The following is a 6827-nucleotide window of genomic DNA, read 5'->3' on the forward strand; positions in this document are numbered from 1 at the left end:
CTAATGTACACATATTTATATTTATAGATACATATATATTCAGTCATCTTTTCTCTTTTACCATGTCTCTCTAATATTTTGCTCCTTGCTATTTTTCTATTTTCTTTATTATTTTATTTTATTTTAATTTATTTTCTCCTACTGTGCATGCTGCTGAGTGACTGCTGCTCGTCAAACACATTTAATTGCAATGTTGACCCTGTGCTAATTTGCATATGACAAATAAATCTGAAAACTAAAACTAAACAAAGGAAAGAAGGATGGAAGGAAAGATCACAAGCATTGTCACAAAGGAAAGAAGGATGGAAGGAAGGATCACAAGCTTTGTCACAAAGGAAAGAGGGATGGAAGGAAGGATCACATGTATTGTCACAAAGGAAAGAAGGATGGAAGGAAGGATCACATGCATTGTCACAAAGGAAAGAAGGATGGAAGGAAAGATCACAAGCATTGTCACAAAGGAAAGAAGGATGGAAGGAAGGATCACATGCATTGTCACAAAGGAAAGAAGGGTGGAAGGAAGGATCACATGCATTGTCACAAAGGAAAGAAGGATGGAAGGAAGGATCACATGCATTGTCACAAAGGAAAGAAGGATGGAAGGAAGGATCACATGCATTGTTACAAAGGAAAGAAGGATGGAAGGAAGGATCACAAGCATTGTCACAAAGGAAAGAAGGATGGAAGGAAGGATTACATGCATTGTCACAAAGGAAAGAAGGATGGAAGGAAGGATCACATGCATTGTCACAAAGGAAAGAAGGATGGAAGGAAGGATCACATGCATTGTCACAAAGGAAAGAAGGATGGAAGGAAGGATCACAAGCTTTGTCACAAAGGAAAGAAGGATGGATGGAAGGATCACATGCATTGTCACAAAGGAAAGAAGGATGGAAGGAAGGATTACATGCATTGTCACAAAGGAAAGAAGGATGGAAGGCAGGATGACATGCAATGTCACAAAGGAAAGAAGGATGGAAGGAAGAATCACATGCATTGTCACAAAGGAAAGAAGGATGGAAGGAAGGATCACATGCATTGTCACAAAGGAAAGAAGGATGGAAGGGTGGATGACATGCAATGTCACAAAGGAAAGAAGGATGGAAGGAAGAATCACATGCATTGTCACAAAGGAAAGAAGGATGGAAGGAAGGATCACAAGCATTGTCACAAAGGAAAGAAGGATGGAAGGAAGGATCACAAGCATTGTCACAAAGGAAAGAAGGATGGAAGGAAGGAAGGATCACAAGCATTGTCACAAAGGAAAGAAGGATGGAAGGAAGGATCACAAGCATTGTCACAAAGGAAAGAAGGATGGAAGGAAGGATCACATGCATTGTCACAAAGGAAAGAATGATGGAAGGCAGGATGACATGCAATGTCACAAAGGAAAGAAGGATGGAAGGAAGAATCACATGCATTGTCACAAAGGAAAGAAGGATGGAAGGAAGGATCACATGCAATGTCACAAAGGAAAGAACGATGGAAGGCAGGATGACATGCAATGTCACAAAGGAAAGAACGATGGAAGGAAGAATCACATGCATTGTCACAAAGGAAAGAAGGATGGAAGGAAGGATCACAAGCATTGTCACAAAGGAAAGAAGGATGGAAGGAAGGATCACAAGCATTGTCACAAAGGAAAGAAGGATGGAAGGAAGGATCACATGCATTGTCACAAAGGAAAGAACGATGGAAGGCAGGATGACATGCAATGTCACAAAGGAAAGAAGGATGGAAGGAAGAATCACATGCATTGTCACAAAGGAAAGAAGGATGGAAGGAAGGATCACATGCATTGTCACAAAGGAAAGAAGGATGGAATGATGGATCACAAGCTTTGTCACAAAGGAAAGAAGGATGGAAGGAAGGATCACAAGCTTTGTCACAAAGGAAAGAAGGATGGAAGGAAGGATCACATGCACTGTCACAAAGGAAAGAAGGATGGAAGGAAGGAAGGAAGGATCACAAGCTTTGTCACAAAGGAAAGAAGGATGGAAGGAAGGAAGTAAGGATCACAAGCTTTGTCACAAAGGAAAGAAGGATGGAAGGAAGGAAAGATCACAAGCTTTGTCACAAGTGCAATACTTTAATTTTCTGCTGCTCATTCCTGTGCAATATCCCATCTGCCCTCCCGTCATATTTCTTTTCAAGATTTTCTTATTTAATCACTAATGTACATATATTTATATTTATAGATACATATATATTCAGTAATCTTTTCTCTTTTACCATGTCTCTCTAATATTTTGCTCCTTACTATTTTTCTATTTTCTTTATTGTTTTATTTTATTTTAATATATTTTCTCCTACTGTGCATGCTGCTGAGTGACTGCTGCTCGTCAAACACATTTAATTGCAATGTTGACCCTGTGCTAACTTGCATATGACAAATAAATCTGAAAACTAAAACTAAACTAAGGAAAGAAGGATGGAAGGAAGGATCACAAGCTTTGTCACAAAGGAAAGAAGGATGGAAGGAAGGATCACATGCATTGTCACAAAGGAAAGAATGGTGGAAGGAAGGATCACATGCATTGTCACAAAGGAAAGAAGGATGGAAGGAAGGATCACATGCATTGTCACAAAGGAAAGAATGATGGAAGGAAGGATCACATGCATTGTTACAAAGGAAAGAAGGATGGAAGGAAGGATCACAAGCATTGTCACAAAGGAAAGAAGGATGGAAGGAAGGATTACATGCATTGTCACAAAGGAAAGAAGGATGGAAGGAAGGATCACATGCATTATCACAAAGGAAAGAAGGATGGAAGGAAGGATCACATGCATTGTCACAAAGGAAAGAAGGATGGAAGGAAGGATCACAAGCTTTGTCACAAAGGAAAGAAGGATGGAAGGAAGGATCACAAGCTTTGTCACAAAGGAAAGAAGGATGGAAGGAAGGATCACAAGCTTTGTCACAAAGGAAAGAAGGATGGAAGGAAGGAAAGATCACAAGCATTGTCACAAAGGAAAGAAGGATGGAAGGAAGGATCACAAGCTTTGTCACAAAGGAAAGAAGGATGGAAGGAAGGATCACAAGCATTGTCACAAAGGAAAGAAGGAGGGAAGGATCACATGCATTGTCACAAAGGAAAGAAGGATGGAAGGAAGGATCACATGCATTGTCACAAAGGAAAGAAGGATGGAAGGAAGGATCACAAGCATTGTCACAAAGGAAAGAAGGATGGAAGGAAGGATCACAAGCTTTGTCACAAAGGAAAGAAGGAGGGAAGGAAGGATCACAAGCATTGTCACAAAGGAAAGAAGGAGGGAAGGATCACATGCATTGTCACAAAGGAAAGAAGGAGGGAAGGAAGGATCACAAGCATTGTCACAAAGGAAAGAAGGAGGGAAGGATCACATGCATTGTCACAAAGGAAAGAAGGATCGAAGGAAGGATCACATGCATTGTCACAAAGGAAAGAAGGATGGAAGGAAGGATCACAAGCATTGTCACAAAGGAAAGAAGGATGGAAGGAAGGATCACAAGCTTTGTCACAAAGGAAAGAAGGATGGAAGGAAGGAAAGATCACAAGCATTGTCACAAAGGAAAGAAGGATGGAAGGAAGGATCACAAGCTTTGTCACAAAGGAAAGAAGGATGGAAGGAAGGAAAGATCACAAGCTTTGTCACAAAGGAAAGAAGGATGGAAGGAAGGAAAGATCACAAGCTTTGTCACAAGTGCAATACTTTAATTTTCTGCTGCTCATTCCTGTGCAATATCCCATCTGCCCTCCCGTCATATTTCTTTTCAAGATTTTCTTATTTAATCACTAATGTACATATATTTATATTTATAGATACATATATATTCAGTCATCTTTTCTCTTTTACCATGTCTCTCTAATATTTTGCTCCTTGCTATTTTTCTATTTTCTTTATTATTTTATTTTATTTTAATATATTTTCTCCTACTGTGCATGCTGCTGAGTGACTGCTGCTCGTCAAACACATTTATGTGCTAACTTGCATATGACAAATAAATCTGAAAACTAAAACCAAGAGCACCTGGCTGCAGCCACTGTCCACTGTGGAGCTCCACAGTAACCGGAAACACGTGACCTCCACAGTAACCGGAAACACGTGACCTCCACACTAGCCGTAAACACGTAACTTCGGTTAAATCGACTTTGACAGCGAAAACTAAATTGCGTTTTTGTTACTATAAAATGGTTTTAAGTGGGGGGGGGTTTTTAACACTCTGGGTTTGTTCAAAAAAAATTCACCATCCCCTAAATTGTTCGTGGCCAAAAGTGACACTTGCTGTTTCGCTGATTTATTATTATTTTTACAGTACATCGTGTTGTGCGTTCTGATTGCTGTAGACCATTGTCAATCAATCTAGTCCAGTGTCTCCTGTACAGGAGCGGTCCCTAATAGGCCCACGGACCGGTCCCGGTCCGTGAGTCCTTTGGTACCGTTCCGCGAGGGTTGATCCTCCGGTGTGAAATGTATGGTTGTAGTTGTGTGTCTTATTTTGAAAGAACTATTTACGCGTTACCATAGCGACCAGAGAGCGTTAAGAAGCAGAGAGGAGGATGTCACTGTCATTGTTGTTGGCGCACAGCTCAAGTCACGTTTATTATTATATTTACAAAATACCACAGTTTCTTTTTTTTATTCTTTTGTTGTATTTATCCGCGACACCTTAAAGGTAGTTCCCTGAAAATATTGTCTGACATTAAAGTGGTCTGTGGTGCAAAAAAGGTTGGGGACTCCCGCTGTACAGTACAGAATGCGTTTAGCTTGTCGAATTTACATAAATCTTCGATCGCTAGCAGTGTAACTCTGAAGTGCTGTACTGTACGTTTGGAAGTTTTCTCCCAAACAAACACAACAATGCCGACGAAACGTTTTGCACCCTCAAATGCACCTTTAGGTTTCATTCCATAATACTGGACTTGTGTTTCTACAAAGGTTTGAACTCTAAGAGTGTTTAAACAAAGAGAAAAGTGTGAAAATGTTCATTCCTGTCTGAGAAAAGTGTATAAAGCATGTAGTGAGGGGTTTTACAGTCTTAACATCTGTAATAATTGTAAAAAATAAAGTTGGCTATGGATTTCACCTACCGCGGGTTATTTTTTGAACGTAACACCAGCGATAAACGAGGCACCGCTGTATTATTAATAGTAGTGTCTGGGACATCTAATTGATTAACATCAACATTGATTATTATGCACTATTATTTTTGTTCAAGGAGAGCCAAAAATATACAACTCTCTCTCAGCTTGTTTGTTGCCAAAAATGGCCACTTTTTGTGTATGTTCACAAAATGCTATAAAATGTATATTTCTTAAAACATTTATCTACTTTTACCGACGTGACTCTTTAAAATAGCACCAGTCCTTTTCATCAAAATCAAAATTGTATCTAAATGTTTTACTCTTTATAGCCAGTTAGGTTATATATTACCATTAACTTTTCTGGTAAAACGGTGATAAAGTCCTAATGTTTTCATGAAACTTCCTTTTTTTCCCCATCTGAGCATCGGGGAAAAGGCCGTCTTGCAATTGTTGAGGTCACTAGTGTGTGCCCCATTTCTTCCAGGATCACTCTCTTTATAGGTTTTAGTGGACTCCTAGTACTGCGAAGTGGTTTCATGGTACAAAGGGATTGTATTCCAAGATCTGGGAGACTGTAGAAATGAGCAGTGATGCCCTTCCTACCATCTTTCCAGAAAAATAAGTGATCTGTAAGCTGTTAGGCTGACTTACAGCAGCAGCACTTTCTGCACCTGCATAAACTCCAGGACACATTTACTAACGGTGTTTGTTGCTGTATGTGCAGCTTTGAATTTTTTAATAATATATATTTTGTTAATATTTTGGCTATGGTGTCTTGTTATGAAATGTAAAAGAGTAAAAGTGTTTTTAGCAGGTGCTTCAAAGCTAAGTTTGACTGGGAAACTCAAAGCTCAATTGGCTGTATCAACAGAAATTCACTGCAGCCTATGTAATATTTCATGCGTCATAATTTATTCTACTCTATCTTGCAAATACATATTTGTGTGGCAATGTCATGCACAACACACATAACTATTAGATCCTTAAGATCAAACCCGTGTCATTGTTTTGGTCCACTGCAGTGCAGTAGTCAAAAAAAAGAATAAGTGAAGTGTCCACAGATAGCCAGGATAGAGCCCAGAGTGTTAATGTTTAAAATGTATAAAAATATTATTGATTACAATTCTTTACTGTTAATATCAACAATAAGCTTTTTATTTTGAAATTACAAGTTTAAAAAAATGCTGTTACATTTACATTTAATGCTGTTTCACTGTAATCATTTATTATAAGTATGGACACAGAATCAAGTGAACAACATTTTGAAATAAGTTTAATTGGAATTTTGTACTATGCAAAAACAAAACAACAACAACAACAACAACAACATATTAAACAAACACAGCCAGTGCCTTCATTTGTCCATTACATGTCAAACATAGCACTGACCCTTAGCCCCTGATCATCAGCACATGCTTTCAAAAAGAGCTCCATGTCCTTTGCAAACTGAAAAACAAAGAGGAACAAGTCCCTTGCTCCAGTGTCTTCTTCCTCTGACATGTCTCTTAAGACCCTCTGCTGGTCCCCTTGATTTAAGGACAGATATTTGGGCATTGTTACATGTGCCTTATTTTGGACAGCCCACTGCACAGCAGGACGCAGATCTTCAACAACTGCTGGCTCCTGTGTCAGGCAAATGGGGATGAAAACATAGTTATTTCTCTGTTGCAGAACAGTTTTTTAACAGTTATTCAAATGTCACTAACCATGTAATTACACTACTGTTTAAAGTGAATACTGACCTGACTGACTTCCTGGAAC

Source organism: Rhamphochromis longiceps, linkage group LG4 (genome assembly GCF_057381845.1).
Source record: "Rhamphochromis longiceps isolate RC_006_pf linkage group LG4, R_longiceps_female_GT1.1, whole genome shotgun sequence".
NCBI classification, from domain to species: domain Eukaryota; kingdom Metazoa; phylum Chordata; class Actinopteri; order Cichliformes; family Cichlidae; genus Rhamphochromis; species Rhamphochromis longiceps.